The sequence below is a fragment of the Phocoena phocoena genome, chromosome 1 (genome assembly GCF_963924675.1).
Source record: "Phocoena phocoena chromosome 1, mPhoPho1.1, whole genome shotgun sequence".
Lineage (NCBI taxonomy): Eukaryota > Metazoa > Chordata > Mammalia > Artiodactyla > Phocoenidae > Phocoena > Phocoena phocoena.
This window is the reverse complement of record NC_089219.1, coordinates 1,347,366-1,362,387: the sequence shown is the minus strand read 5'-3', so window position 1 is coordinate 1,362,387 and position 15,022 is coordinate 1,347,366.

Sequence of the window (15,022 nt, the reverse complement as noted above, 5' to 3'; positions counted from 1 at the left end):
TCCTTGCTGTGTCCTCACCCGAAGTCCCCCAAGGTGCAGAGAGGTCTCGATTTCCAGGCTCTGAGCAGACCGGCCGGGCAGTGGCCAGTGTCCCTTCTCACCCCAATTCTGTGGCACCTGCTCCTTGAGGGGTGGGGGGGAACCTCCTCTCTGAAGTGCTGACCCCCTGTCTGTGCCTGACGGTCAAATTGGAGTTAGAGACCAGGGTTTGGCAACTGAGGAGGTGGGCAGGTTTGCCCCTATATCTCTTCATGTGTCCTGGGCCCCTGGGGGTCAGGCCTGCAAGAAACCCTGTCCGCTTTGGCCTGGCCTGTCTCTGAAAAGCTCAGTCTCCCGGGGAGAGGCCCCACATCTCTGTCTGGTTCCTCCTCATGTGTGTCTCTGTTTCACAGGAAGACCCACCAAAGGGAGATTCTCCCTCCAGGTATTAACACCTGTCCCCCCAGCTGGAGGTGATGCTGTGGGGGTGGGTAGACGCTCCCAGGCCTCTGATGGTCTTGAGTCTTTAGTCTACAGCCCTGCCTGCTAAGCTGGGAAGAGAGACACAACTCCTCCCATACAAACTGGGTCCCCGGGACACCTGGGGGCTGGAGCCGGGCTGGAGCTGAGCGTGTCCAGCAGAAGTGGACACAGTTCTCCAGGCTCTGCAGGCCCTGCCGGGTGTCACCACAGGGGCTGTGGAGGACACTGCAACCAAGTTCACTGCGAGGGCCCGACCTGCTGATCAACGGGTCCGGGACGCAGGCGCCTGAGATACCTCGGGCCATGCCTGCTGGGAGCTTCAGCCCCCCTGGGCCCGAGCGTGGAGGCAAGGGGAGCTGGTGGGACCCCTCCTGAGCTCGCTTCAGACTCCACCCAGCAGAGAGAGGGGCCGCTGCTCAGGGGGCTTTGCAGACCCCTCACACACACCTCCCTGTCAGCTGCAGGAGGCCTCGCTCCTGAGCCGCCCAAGCACTGAGCCAGCCCTGTGAGGAGGCAGCCACTAGCACTTCCTGGCGCCCCAACTCCTAACCCTCCTCCCTCTGGGCCCCAGGCGCTCATCCGGAGGACGGACCTGTGGGCACGTCCCTCCCGGGGCTGGGACTGGACCGGACGGGCCTGAATGTGGCCTTATGTGAAGGGAAATCCCCTTTGGAGGGGATTTCTCTAAATTGGAGTCGTGTTCTGCTCCGTTTCCTCATTTGGAAGCTCTGGCCTCCACTGGGGGTCAGACAGGTGTGGACAGAGGCCTAAGTCTCCCTGCAGGGAAGATCCCCGGAAGGCGGGCTGGGGCAGGGCAGGGGGCAGCACCTGGTCCTCCACATGCTGGGGGTGGGGCAGTAGCAGGATCTGGGGGCCGGGGTCAGCTTTCCTACCTGGGTCACAGACTTGGCACTGCAGACCCTTGATCAGGCATTGAGGTGGGCCATGGAGGCCCTGGGGTTGCAGGGAGCAACTCCCCACAGGGCAGCCTCGCCCGGTGCCCTGCAGCCCAGGGACCCAGGGTACTCAGGGCTGGGAGGGCCGGAGGGAGCCCCCCATCACTGGACACCCCCGGCAGGTATGACCCCGTCTGCAGTGACCTAAAGACACCTGGGCTCTTCCCCACGCCCTGGTGAGCATGCTGGGGGAAGTCAGACCGTTCTGGGGGAACGTGGAGCCCTCCTGGGACACCTGAGCCTGGTTCTGTCACAGGGGCTGCCCTACAGGGCTCATGGCCCACTCCTGCCGTCTGTGCCCCCTGCCAGGGGCTTCATGCCACCCCTGGTGGTGGGTGCTGTGAAGGGAAGGACTCCTGGACAGGAAAGGGGCGGGGGGATCTGCCCTCAGCCCACAGCGCTGGACCCCCAAACCAGCCCCACAGAGAGGGTCCCTCCAGGGCTGCACTTGGGCCGCCACCTCCTGTTTGCCCAGGGTCATCGCTGGGAGCAGGAGGTACAGCACCTAAGGGAGATGGCACCGAGCCTCAGTCTCTCTCTCTGTGAAATGGGGCAGCAGCCCCTGCCTCTGGCCATGCCCTGCAGGGATGCCATGGGTGGACCCAGGACAGACTCCGGGAATGCCTGAGTATGACTATCCCGCTCAGGTCTCGGCACCCCCTGCCTGGCAGTGTGGGAACGCCACCCTCAGGGAGCCCAAGGCCCTGTGGTCTGGACAGCATGCCAGCCTCCCTGCTGGCCTGTGCTGGGCCTGCTGAGCCCTGGGGAGCCAGAAGCATCAGAGCAGGGGAGGCCCCCAGGCCTGCCCAGCTGGGGAGACAGGCTGCTCCGGGCCCGGGGCTGGGGGAGGCCACGCTGGGGCCCTGGTTCCAGGGCTGGCTCTGCCCGGCAGTCAGGGGCCCTCCCTGAGGAGTAACGGCCTGCGCTGGCAGGGGAGCCACGCTGGCCGGGAGCAGGCGGCCTCTGGCCCGGTGCATGAACGTCTGGGCTTATCACCCAGGACAGGGCTGCCGGCTGTGGGTGGAGATCGGCTGCCTGCTGCAGAGCCCCACCCCAGGGGCACGTCCCAGCCAGGCTTTCCCAGAGCAGCCAGGCCAGGGAGCATCCTCGCCTGCAGTGGGCTCGCCTGAGACTCCGGAATGGGGCTGCGGCGCGGGGGCCTGTAGAGGGCGGCTTCTGCTGGCGGTGGGCCTGGCTCTCCTGAGGTCAGGGGGGCAGGGTGCCAGGGCCTGGGTCAGCCCGGGAGAGCCACATACTGGGGGACAGAGGCCCATGTGAGGTCAGGACAGGGACATGGCCCAGGCCGGGATGGGGAGGGAGGGGTCAGTGGGGCACACCCAGGGGGCAGGAGTGGGGACACTGCTGGGTGGTGGGACAGGCAGACAAGCTCTGGGGTCTCCCCAGGCTCCAAGCATTAGCCTTGGGCACCGGGCACCAGGGTGGCAGCCCCCCGCCTCGCAGAGGCTCCGTGTCCCTCCACGGGACCATTCAAACCCTGGCTACGGTCCCCCAGAAAGCCAGGGAGGAGGGGTCACCTGCCGCAGGAAGTGTTTGCTCTCCAGCCCCCAGGGTCCCCTGGGCCCACAGCTGCTGGGGTAACAAGCCCTCTCGGCGACAGCTCAGACGGGGGTGCAGGCTGCATGCAGGGGAGAGGCGGGGAGACCGGAGTCAGGCGGGGGGTGCGGGCTGCCGACCGGGCGGGGGGGCGAGGGGAGGGGCGTGTAAGCGGGGAGGTCAGGCCCCCACTGGTGAAGTCTCCGGGCACAGGTCCTCCTGCCCCAGCCAGTGCCAGCTTCCTGGCCCCACCCCTGTGCACTAGCAGCCACACTTCTGTTCCTGTAGAAGCAGGTGGCCCCCCAGAAGTCATCTGCGCTCCGCCCAGTGCTCTGACCCCACAGCACTGAGCCCACAGAGGGCGCCCAGCTTGGCTTCCCTTTACCTGTGCCAGCCTCCACAGGTGACAGTCCCCGCCCGCATGCCGTGTGTCCCATGCGCGTCCCCACCGCTGCCAGGCTGTGAGCCCAGTTGCCTCCCGTGCCTTCCTGAGCTCAGCTCTGCGGAGTCCGAAGGGATGCGGGAGCGCACACTTTGCCATCTTTGACGGCCAGAGGGCCTCCCCACCTTGTCCACGTCCCACCTGTCCCTGGAAGGGGGCAGGGCTGGGTCATTTTGCTCCATTTCATTGAAGGGGAGACAGGGGCTCAGAGAGGGACGGGCCTTGCCCAGAGTCCCCCGTGCAAGCTGTGCTCAGACCCAAACCCCGATCTTCCCATCCAGTGGGGCTCGGGGCTCTCCCCACCCAGGCTTCTCAGCTCCACCGGTGCCCTCAGAGCTGGTGAACAGGGCAGGCATGGGGGTGGGGGGGGACCACCACTGCCACCCTCTTGTGCCTCTGGGCTGCAGAAGGAGCGTGTGAAGAGCCCCACCTCACATGACACTGGAGCAGGACGCCGGGAGGGTGGGGACCCCAGTGGCAGGTGCGCGTGTCGCCAGGCTGCAGGCACGTGGGGTCAGCCAGCTTTGCCTGGATCTCCCCAGGCAGGAGCTACACCAGTAGGACTGGCCAACGGCCACCACGTCCTCACGGTCGCCACCTACTTCCATTTCCAGGGGAGCCTGGGGAGGAGAGCCTGGGTGCCAGGGAAGGGATAGGGCAGGGGTGCAGTCATGGGCGTTGGGGGGGGGGGGGCGGTGTTGACTACCATCCTGTTTGCAAAGCTTCCCAGAGCTCAGACGCAGAGCTAAGCACCAGCCCCTGTCCCCCAGTACAGCCAGCCCAGCCCCACAGGCTCCAGGAGTCTGAGGCAGGGTGGAAGACAAGTGTGACCCAGCAGCTTGGGAGTCCCTGTGAGACGTCCACCAGCACAGGCTCCCGTCCCCCTGGGAGGGCCTGTCCTGCTATTTACCTCTCCACTGCTTGCAGGCCACCTGGGGGTTTCCAGTAAAGGGGAAGGGGCACCCCTGCATCCTTGGAGGAGGCTGGGGCGGGGCCCTTCCCCACTCACCATGTGTTCCCATCTCTGGTTGTCATCTGCTGGGTGTCCCCTCTCCTCCCTCGGCCCCAGGCCCCCAGGATCAGCAGGCAGGGTAGGATCGGAGGGTGTCCCCCAGAGAGCCCTGTGTCTGTCTGAGGTTCTGCGGGGCTCCTGTACCCAATCTATGCTTGGGGGGATAGAGGCAGAGCCCGCATCCCAGGGCCTCTCCTTCCACTTCCCTGTATGACTGCGGCGCTGGGACCCAGGGCCTCCTCTCCCCTCTCCTGACTGAGCCAGAGCCTGTGCCAGAGACCCCCCCCCCGCACCCTCAGGGCCCAGGGGAGGGCTGTGCCCGGTCGGGATCACAGACCCTGACACAAGGCTGAGCCTCTTCCCCATCCCAGTTCTACCGCAGCTGAAGGAGCCTCAACTCCAGCCCCCATCACCTGCTGTCCCCTCAAGATCCTCCCACAGCCCCAACTGTGCCCTCCAAGGGGCTGCCTCTCCCACTGTGTCACCCAACACCCCAGCCACCCTGTCAAGACACCTCCAGATGGACTCCTGGAAAACCCTGATCACATTTCCCCTCTCTTCTTGAGAGGGAGATTTCCAGGGTCTTGAGGGTGGAGAGAGATTGGGAGATGAGCCACAGTCCTGGGGGGCGGGAGGACGGGGCATCCCAAGCCCCACTCTGGAGGCTTCCCTTCCTGTCCTCTGTGTTCAGGCTAGCCTCAGCTCCCCCTGCTCTGTGGCAGCCCCAGGCTGGGCATGGGGCTGATAGGCAAAGCAGCCTGGTGCCACCTTCCTGGGGCTCATGGTCTAGTGAGGAAGCCAAGTCTAAAAGCCAGAATAGCTTCATGTGGTGAAGGCTCACTTATAGGCAGCAGATGCCAGGCAGGGCTCCGAAGGATGAATAGGAGCCCTGCGGGGGAGTGGGAGGGACAAGGTGAGAAAGGCGTTCTCTGAGGAAGGATGTGTGCTGAGCAATGTGGCAGGGCCCACTCCCGGTGAGGCCTGCAGTGGGTGGCGACACAATGCCGGCCATGGCCCATCCTGTAGGAAGGCCGGAGCGAAGGCAAACCACCTGCCAGGAGAAAATATTCACATCACATATGTCTTGGATCCAAAAGATGTAATTCTTCCAACTCAATAAGACAGACAACCCAATCTGCAAGAGATTTGAACAGATCCTCCAAACCAGAGAAGATGCATGGACAGCACCCGCAAAGAGGCTCAACGTCATTGGTCAGCGGGGAAACCCGAACGACAGCCATCGGAGCGGCTGAGGTTAAAGTCTGACCAAGTGTTGACGAGCATTTGGAGCCACTGGGACTCTCAACACTCCCGGTGGGAATGGAAAGTGGAACGGACACTTTGGACAATGGACTGGCAAATCGTTACGAAGTTACATACACACCTACCATAGGACCCAGCAATTCCCCTCCTGGGTAAATAACAAAGAGAAATGAGACCACGTGTCCACACCAGAACTCGTTTATTGAAGTTCAGAGCAGCTTTTCCTGGTAAAAACCACCCAGACAGACAGGTGAGTGGCTATGCAAAGTGTGGCATATTCATACAATGGGATACTAGTCGGTAATAAGAAAATGAATTTTGATACGCACAGCATCACGGAGGAACCTTGCAGTCACGATGCTGAGTGAAGCGCCAGGCCCAAAGGAGCCAGGCTGCGCGACTGCATGGATGTGAAATTCGGAAGCAGGCAGATATAACCTAGAGTGACAGCCGATCAGGGATGCTTGGACCAGGCTGGGGCCTGCCTGCAAGGGGCCGGGGTTAGTGGCAAGGGCTGCCATGGCAACGTACCGGGGCTGGAGGGCTTAAACAATGAGAACTTATTTCTCTCCGGTCTGGAGGCTGGAAGTCTGAGATCGAGGTGTCACAGGGTTGGTCTGAGGCCTCCCTCCTTGGCTTGCCAATGGCTGCCTTCTCGCCACGTCCTCACCTGGCCTTTTCTCTGTGCACATCCCTGTGTCTCTCTTCGTACAAGGACACCAGTCTTATGGGATTAGGGTTCCTGCCTTTCGAGCTCCTTTAACTGGAACCACCTCCTGAGAGCCCTGTCTCCAGATCCAGCCACCCTGGGGGTCAGCGCTTCAACACGTGAATTCAGAGCAAACAGTCTCCGAGCAGAACGCCAGTTCCCCAGGGCAGGGAACTCTCTCCCCCGCTCAGTGCTATGTCGCCGGCACCTGGCATCAAGAGGGCACTTGGAACAAATCTGCTGGGCAATGGTGAGGTGGAGGAAAGCCACCCGGTGCTTTCGGCCAGCATCACTGCCCTCCCGGTGAATTGAACCACGTCACACCTGCAAGGACACGCCGACCAGGTCTGACCTCAGACTGAACTCAAACACCGTCACCGCGCAAAAGTGACCAGGCTGATGCGGTGACCGCAGCTCCTTCCTTCCACACCCACAGCTCCAGCCCCGCTCCATCCACTGACGTCCTGGATGAGATGTACTGAGATGCCCCATCACGGACTTACCCGGCCCCTGACAGTGAAACCGAACAGGAGCCTTTGGGGATCCTGGGCACAGAAACCTTTCTGTGTCCCCCGTTTCTTGTTTGTAGGGAATAGACTCCAGCCTCCGTGACCTTCCCTGAGTTCCAAAGGGCAGATTTGAGCAGTTGCTAATCAGGGAAGGGAGGGGATGCAGAGACAAGGGAGGAGACCACCTGAGGCCAGATTAAAGGAGCGCAGGCCCTGCACCCCAATCCTTATCAGCAAGCCCCCCCTTGAACCATGGCTATAAATCTCCTCACCAAATCCCCCCAGGTTGGGACATAATTTTTCAGGGCATGAGCCCACTGTGCCCCTTTGCCCGGCAGAGCAATAAAGCTATTCTTTTCTACTTCCCCCAAGCTCTGTCTCTGCGATTTGATTCGGCACCTGTGCCCAGAGGCCGAGTCGTCGGCATCAAGAGTACTCCATTCAGCGCAGCTTGAACCCTCCGCCAATCACCCTGCACAGTGCCACACCCCAGATCCCTGTCTGACACCCTCACCGGGACACCCTCACTGCACCCTTGTGGGATGCGGACGTGCTCCCAGCACTTGGCTGCAGCGCTCTGGCTGGTATTCGGCTTCTTCAGGTAAAGTAGCGACAGATGCTCTTCCTATTGCCTGTGGTGATCCACCCTGGGGCAGAACTGAGGGATCGATTTGCTAAAAGATCTGGGACACCCACACACACAAGTGTGCGCTAGCATCCACACACGTGTGTTCACGCACATCCCAGCCACAAGGACAGGGAGGCCCAGCCGAGGCTGTGGACCACAGAAGTCCCTCCTGCGTGCGTACGCTTCTCCATGGCCTGAAAAACGCCAGGTGTGCTTCCTGGCTGGGGCTGGGGGCGATGGGGGAAGTGGGGGGGGGGGGACTGCCACGGACAGCGTCTGCTTTCCCCTCTCTCCTCGTCTGCATGGGGTGAGCGTTGGTAACCGTAAGTTTCGCTTTTTACAAGAAAAAGGCTGATCAGGACACAGATTAACATTCACTTCTGGTCAAGGCCAGGTCACCAGGCCAGCACCGGGGGAGCCCCATGCTGTCCCCAGAAGGGAGCCCTGCCAGGCACTCCCTGTCTGCTGTACCCCCCCATTCCCCACTCTCCACGCTGGGCCCCCAACTCCTCAGTCCTGGACTGCAGGGCTCGGAAATGAATCGGGCCCAGCCCTTCCCGGCCACATCCAGGGCTTCGTACACCCATGTGGCAAGTGGCAAAGCAGCATTAGTCACCCCATCACCAAAAGGTGGGAGACACCTAGGAATCCAGCCACAGAAGAATGGCACCCCTGCACAAGGGAGGTTTATTCACCCAGAAGAAGGAATGCAGCTCTGACATCTGCTGCAGGGTGGATGAACCTTGAGGACATGCTGCTATGTGAAATAAGCCATCACCAAAGGACAAGTACCGACTAATTCCAGGTATGTGAGGTGTCTGGAGTTGCCAAGCTCACAGAGACAGCAGGTGGAAGAAGGGCCACCAGGGCCACCGGGAGAGGGGAAAGGGGGAGTGAGTGTTTAATGGGGAGAGAGTTTCTACTGAGATGGTAAAAATGTTCTGGAGACGGATGGTGGCGATGGCTGCACAGCAATGTTTATGTCCTTAAGGCCACAGAATTGTACACTTACAGATGGCTAAGGTGGTAACTTTTATATTATGTATGTATGTTTTATCACTATCTGAAATCAATGATTCAATAGTTTTTTGTGTTTTTTTTTCTCCCAAAGAAAGCAGAAGTGATCCTTGCAGGGATGGGATGTTCTATATCTCGACCCGATCAGTGCCTGTTGCTCTCATCCCTGTACTATAGTTTTGCGAGACGTTACTGACAGGGAAACCAGGTGAAAGGTGCGTGGGATCCTTCTGTGTTGTTTCTTACAATTCCCTGTGAATTATCTCCAAGCAAAACGTTCAACTAAAAGAATACAAATAAAAGGGAAGCACTGTGAATTGAAGTTTGCTCTCGAGGTGCAGGAAAAGTTGGCCAACAGGTGCCCAAGTTCATGGGCCGTGGACCCTGCACCTTCGGAGATGCCACCTGGGGTGTTTCGCCAGCTTCGGTCCTCCGCCAGAAACAGGAAACGCTGCCCCCCGAAGGTGACCTGGGAGGGTTAGGTCCCTTGGGCCTGGAGGGCCTGTCCTGTCCTCCATCTTCAAGAGCTGTAGTTTCCTTTTTTTTTTTTAATGTGAACCTTGAACATGTCTTTCCCCATAATCATGTTTGTCACCAAGAAATAAAAAAGAAAAAAAAAAGAAATAAAAAAGATAGCTCACCCTGGCCTGTCGCCTTTGTTTAAACATGGTCACAGGATGTAATTTCACAAAGAAAACCTGGGACAATGAAGGGGACGTTGGTGTTGAGGCAGGAGATAGATGGGCCCCAGGCTGAGCAGCTGGAATCTGTCCCCTGTGGACAGATACTCCGAGATAAAGAGAATCACAGAAGCAAGGAGGAGCTGAGCCTTGCCAGATAAAAGATAAAGAGACCACACAGTCCTCTTACTCGAGGTCAAGGAGACCTTCCCGACTACACATGCGCAGAAAGCCTCCTTGGGGGTCAAGAGGGAGGGGGTGCCACCCCATAGTACGTGGTGCCAATCTATCCATAGGCCTCTGCGCTAGAATCCATCTTGGCTAAGAGATGAACACGCACACAGGGGAGGACCCTGAGATAAACCAAATACGGATCCAGAGCCAGGCAAACCAAGATGACTGGCCAGAGGAATCCAGAAGAAATGCCCCATATAAGTGATTCAAACTCTACCCCAAGGGCACGACTCTTCCTCTGAGCCCGCCTGTGTGTGTCTATCCACACGTACCTTTTCCTCCTTTTTTCCTGCTAATAAACACTTCACTTGTTTCACTACTTTCCATCTCTTTGTTGAAATTCATTTCTACAAAGCAGGCAAGCCAGGGTCTTGTCACTGGCCACTGGCCCTCGTGGTCTAGTGGCTAGGATTCAGCACTGTCACTGCTGAGGCCCGGCTTCAATCTCTGGTCCGGGAACCGAGATCCTGCTTCAAGCCTCTGCAGGCTGAGGCCGCCGGAGATCCGTGTGTGGCAACAGCCTGGTGAGAGGCTCCCCATCCCCCACTCATTCTCTCTCGCCCCTTCGAGCATTTTTGGGGCAGCCCTGAGTCCCCACCCACCTGTGAAATGGACACGCTGGCGCATATCCGTGGAGAGTCTGCGACACCCAGGGCCGGGCTGCTCTCCCACTCCACACTCAGTGTACGTCCCACACCTGCGTTCCTGTGTCCCATAGAAGGTCCTCCGCACAAGCCCTCGATCGACCCCCAAATAATCCATCTTGTCAGGGGGACACCCCCCCATACTGCTGCTGAGATATCTGACAGGTGACAGATCGGATCCCGGGATTCGCCATCCAGCCACACTGACCAACTGCCCAAGTGACCCAGAAGCAGGGGGTGTGTCCACGGCCCCAACCCTGCCCCTGGGCAAAAGCCCTGAGATAGGCTGCCGGGGAGAGGAGGGGGCATCGGCCCAGGCACGCAGTGGTCGCCCGCTGCGTGGCTGAGGGTCTCTGCCCCCGCCGCCTTAGGGAAGCTGGAGGGCCCTGAGCCAGCGCGGCCTTACCCTGAGTCCAGGCTCCGCAAGCCTCCAGAAAGCCATGCTCTGTTTAGCCCACATTTATTAAGCACCTACTGCATGCCAGGGAATGGGGCAGAGGCATGGCCCATTGGGGCTGTCCCCTCCCCCAGAGGAGTGATGTGCTGGTAGACAGGGTAACTAGAATCCTGAGTGTGGACAAGGGGGCTCAGAGGTGGGCACCTTAATAGGAGTGGGAGCGGCTCACGACCCCATGATCTGGAGCTGCTCCAGGCACAGAGGCAGCAGCGGTATCCACAAGGCGGCCGCAGGCTGCTGTGGTCACCACACACCCCTGCCCGCTGACCTCCCTCTCTGGTCCCTCTCCGCGTGAGGCCGGCCTCTGCGCCCCCCCCCCACGGGGCGGTGCTTCCCGGAAGGTGACGCCCCTCTGGTTTCAGCGTAACCCCACCCCTTTCCCAGAACTTGCCTGAAGGCCCGCCCAGGCCGGGGCGGTCCCTGGCTGTCTGTCCCCACCCACCGTGCCCTGCACACACCCGGGGCTGGGGCAGGCTTGAGCCGAGGAGCCCTCCGCCAACGCCTCCGCCTCCGCCTCCGCCTCCGCCTCCGCCTCCGCCTCCGCCTCCGCCTCCGCCGCGGGAGAGACCTCGGCGCCCCTTCCCTTCCCGGGAGCTGCCAGGCGGCAGGGCCAGGCCGCGAGCCGCCAGGGGGCAGCAAACCCCACACCTGTGCCCCGGTCTCTCCTGGGCCGGCTTTCGCTTCCACCGCGGGGTCAGGGAGCTGGTGGGCAGGGGTCTGGGGCCACACTCCCTTTAACACTGTGACCCCACGCCCCCTCCTGTCGGGTTCAGTGCAGGACACTTCTCAGCCCTGCTGCCACGTGGGAGAAGGTGGGGAATAACGGGGGGCGAGATTTGAGGGACCAGGAAGAGGTATGCAGGGGGCGTTCCACCCCCTGCTCTGCTCCGTCATGCTGGGCGGCCACAGCAGGGGCGGGGAGGGGGCGAAGGAGGTCAGGGCGAGCCCCCACTGCTGAGGGGTACCAGCCCACCCCCGACTCCTGGTGTGTACGTGGCAGGGTCCCTGAGTCAGCAAGGTCTCGGAATGCTCCGCTGTGACAATGACGTTCCTGCCTTGGAACCCAGGACTTGGGCACCAAGCGGGGCTCACACAACGGAGGCTCCCCCCGGGAGGCCTGGGGAGGGAAGGAGCTGTGGCTGCCTCAGAGAATCCTGAGGGTCTTCTTTGTCATTAGGGGCCAGGGGAGTGGGCTGGGCACTGACCACGGTTCCAGAGAGGAGGCCAGTAGGGCAGGGGTCTAGCCCAGGATACCCTGGCACAATGCCCCACCCCAGCAGGCCCAGTTCCCTCCCCACGCGCTGGGCGGGGGCCCTGAACCTCAGGGGTGGTGGTCAGCTTGGGGTGGGGCAGAGACCCAGGGGGAGTCTGCAGACCAGAACTTTTACTCAAGCCCCATGTTATCCAGCTCTGAGACGTACACGGTATTTATCCGCAATGCATACACCTGCATCCCACAGGGATCTCACGTGCCCCGCGCCCCCACTGGCGTCGGGCAGGTGGCCACGCCCTTCAAAGGCACAGCATGCCCCCAGCCCACTCCCTCTCTAACGTAAAGCATCCAGCCCTTTCCTGGCCTGGAAGAAGCAGAGGTCCAACTGCAGGGCCTGGCTGGGATGACCAAGCACACCTACCCTCCCCCAGGCCCCTCTCCACTTCCCTGCCACGGACGATCTTGACCAGTTACAGCCTTTGGAACACACAAAACCCTTGTCCCCAGGACCCCTCCTTCAAGGTTAAGACCCAGGCACTGCCTGCAGCTGACGGCCCCGCCAGTGGCAAGCTGGCTGCTCAACGTCGGCCCTGGCGCAGGCAGGAAAAGGATGGGAACAACGTTCCTTTCTTCAGAAGAAGCGCTGCGCCTGGCCAGCCCGGGCCCCCTCTCCTTAGGGCCCAAGGGGCCTGGCAAAGTCCCCACCAGGGCCTCACCCGGACCCTGTGGGAGGGGGCTGCACGGGCGTGCTGCTCTGGGGCGGCGGGAGAGGGAGGCTCTTCTGCAAGTCGCTCTTCAGCTCCGCCTGAGTCTCCATCCTCGCCTGGTGATGGGAGAGTTCAGGAAGGCTTTGCGGAGGCGGCGCACCGTGCCTTCCCTGGATCCATCCGTGGTGCTCTCAGTGTTGGGGTGCTGCAAAGAGTGAGCCCAGCTAGTGACCGCGCAGGGGGAGCGGGGACTGGCGGGGCGTCGAGCCCCCGGTTTGGGTGACACCCCCGTCACAACCCCTTCCACCCCCCAGGCCGGGCGCGGAGCTCACCAGGGAGGGTGCCACCTCCTTCTCCGTGATGTCCCTTCCCCAGCGCAGGCGCAAACATCTCGAGCAGGAGGGAGAGCAGAGCGGTGGCGTGGTGTCCACAGTACCCTGCCGGGACCCCCGGGGGCGTCCTGTGCTGCTGTCACCCCAGACCCTGATTGGACTTCATTTTGGGGGTACTCACGGGGCCACGCCTGCCGCCGGGCGTGAGGGGCTGGAGCGCCTGGAGTAGGAGGGTGGCAGAAGGCGGTAGTGGTGGTGCCTTTATGGGACTGGGTCGGGGTGGGGGGGCCCAAGGGCAATCGGGCTTCCGCACCTCCCCACTCTCGGCAGCCAATCGGAGGCTGGAGCTGGACAAAGCTCGGGACACCAGAGGCCGCTGGGCTGGGTAAGGACGTGCCTCCGCCCCCAGCAGGTGGGGGCGTGGGCAGGGCGGTCGGGGACACGTGGGGCGCAAGCTGGATGCCCTGCCCCTGCGTCCAGCCCTCAAAGCCCCACAGACCGGCCCCCAGCGGTCCAGCAGCATCCCCAGGATGCAGGGCCAGGAGAAGGGTCCTTCCCTGGGGTCTTAGCATACGGAGCAGCTCCTTCCCTGACACCAAGGACAAGCGTCCCCACTGGCCACCCTCTGGTCACTGCCTGTCCACCGGTGCACCCTTGGTCCCTCTTATGAACCTCTCCAGTTCCTCACACCTGACCAGGAGCTCTCTCAGCCAGGGAACCTGCTGGACCTGGTCATTCTCACTGGGTGACAAAAGTGGTGCAGGGGCCGCCCAGGATATGGGAGCAGCATGGAGACACATCCTAATCAGAGAAGGGTCCTACCAGCAGAGCTGCACCCAGGGGTCAGGGCCCCCGGACTGGGCCAGCACCTCTGCCCCTGGGAGTTCCCACCCTCCCCCTTGCTTTTGAGAAGCCAGGCTCCACCTGCCACCTCCTCCAGGAAGCTCCCCTGGCCTCCCCTGGCCTCCCCCAGGCTGGTTCTCTTCTGATTTGCTCTGGGCAGTTAATTCCTGGGGCCAGGTACCCTGCCTCCCCTCCCTGCCAACCCCACCCCCGCTTCTCCAGGACCTGCTATTTTTAAACAGCTGAACTTAGGGGGCTCTTACACCAGCCCAGGGAAGTGGCAGTGCTGTCCAGCACGTCAGATGAGGAAGCTAAGGTCAGGGAGGAGGCCTTGCCCAGCCCTCTGCCCCCACCATGTCCCCCTCCTGTCACCAGCACTGTGGGGCAGAACGGGGTTGGGGTGGGTGAGGGTTTCAAAGTAAATGGGAGGTGAGAGAAGCAAGGCAGTGTGCCAGCGAGGTGACGGCCCAGCGCGGATGGCGAGGTGGGGGTGGGGGCAGCCTGATGGCAGCGGCAGGCACAGCAGCAGGAATGTGAGGGCCCAGGAGAGAAGGCCCAGGATGAGTGACGGGGGCCCCAGGAACCGTGCCAGCCTCGGGCAAATGGCGGGGGTGGCGAGTGGCTGGCCTGGGTGGCCCCACAAGGCTCTCCCAAGGGCCCAGCCCAGGGACCACTGGGCCCTCGGTGGTCAGCGGGCAGGCACCGCCCCATGTACACAGGCGCTGCTTGGGGGTGGCCAGGTAGGCTGCGGCTGAGCCTATGCTCACCCCGCCCGCCTCTGGGCCCTGAAAGGCTGGGAGCCTTTTGTGGGAGAGCAGCTGGCGGCCCGGCCTTTATGTGGGGCTGTGGGAAAGTCCCCGGGCCAGCCTCTCACAGCCTCTCAAAGGCAGGGATTATCTTGGGGCCTGCAGGACACCCTCTCAAGGACATCCCTCCCAGCAGGGGTGGGGGCAGGGCGCCTCCCAGAGGTCCCGTCCACCAAGCCCCTTGGCCAGGAAGGGTCCCCTGGGTGGAAACCCTGCTCCCAGCCGTCCAGCTGCCAGGCTCGGAACCGCGTGCCACACAAGAGTGCCCCCCACCATGCCCCTCTGGGGCTCTCCCCTCCGATTGTCCAGGCCCCTGGCCCTTTGGGGGGCTGGGCAGCAGAAGGGCATGCTCGGGGCTGTGCGCGCACTGGGCTGACTCAGGGCAGGCCCAGGGATGAGGTCAGGAGGCCTGGAAGGGGAGGGTGGGCACACTTATTTAGCACCTACTGCATGCAGGCTGAGCCGGACGTGTGCCTTCTCCCTGGAATTGCTTGGAATCCCGAGAGGGAGGCAGGACCTCTGCTGCTCCACAGAGCAGGGGACAGAGCAGGCCC